This window comes from Conger conger, chromosome 6 (assembly GCF_963514075.1).
Source record: "Conger conger chromosome 6, fConCon1.1, whole genome shotgun sequence".
NCBI lineage: Eukaryota > Metazoa > Chordata > Actinopteri > Anguilliformes > Congridae > Conger > Conger conger.
The window spans coordinates 25,131,188-25,132,232 of NC_083765.1; the positions used below are offsets into that span (position 1 = coordinate 25,131,188).

General features: G+C 39.0%; 1 protein-coding gene across 1 annotated transcript in view; it reads right to left on the reverse strand.

The window, feature by feature from the left end:
• Positions 1-568: 568 nt before the first annotated feature.
• Positions 569-1,045, reverse strand: part of pds5a (PDS5 cohesin associated factor A) — a 25,633-nt gene continuing 25,156 nt past the window's right edge. The window contains exon 33 of the mRNA XM_061247179.1: positions 569-1,045. This exon is cut by the window's right edge and continues 1,249 nt beyond it. The gene's annotated coding sequence lies outside the window, so the exon portion shown is untranslated.

Sequence of the window (1,045 nt, forward strand, 5' to 3'; positions counted from 1 at the left end):
AAAGAAGGGATCAGCTCATGATCCAAAACTCATCCGAGCTCATCTGTGAAGCACAGTGGAGGAACCGTCATGGCTTGGCTGTCATGTCTCTTATCTCAACCCCAAATGTACTCGGTGTATTGCAAAAAGAAAGAAATTTTACTTGCTGTTCCAATGCTTTTGGAGGGGACTAGAACTGAAATCACAGAATGTTCATGAACATGGTCATTGTCCTTAGCCAGTCACCCAGAGTATAAACCAAACGTCACTGTGGCCATCGCCATCGGTCACAGCCACACTGTCACGGGACTATACACTGGCCTTAAGTCTTACGTTTTATGACCAGAACAGGCCAGTCAAGTGTATCTTGGCTCATAATCTCACCCCAGGGGCTACACATTTGTTTTTGTTTAAAATCCACAGATTGGGAACCATTGAAGGAGAGTATTTGTAGCACCGTGTTAAACACTACAAGGGTCTCCACTCCTGCTATGATTAAATGCATAACTAATGTTTAAATGAATCCTAAATGTGTCATGCATGCATCAGCAGGTGAAAGTGGCACCAAGACGGTCACGGAAGCACACCATCACATCTAAAAGCATTTATTTTCTGCAAAAAGGGAAACCAAACATATAGAAATTAAATATGATCATGTGTAAAATAGCGATATGCATCTACACACAAAAAAAGGAACAACTTGAATCAATGCAACAGATGTAATTTCACTAAAAATGAACAAAACCGGAAAAAATGGAAACAAAAGTTCAAACGTCTTAAAAAACATTTTTTTCCAATCCTTAAAAATGCAACAGTTCTGAACTGTATTAACCTTTCAAATATCAGTGGCAGTCTAAAATCCACGTCCTCTTAAAATATTTATCGAAAATCTATTTTTCAGCATAATAGATAACTGTCGTAATTATTGAACCGCCCCCTTTGGGATGGAGAGATGGGGGTAGACATTTTGTACACTTCCTCTTCATTACAAAAATGTAAAATCTGCACTATGTTAATAAACGCCTCTGACAGGGAAATTTAATAGAAAGGAGGAATGACGCGGCAC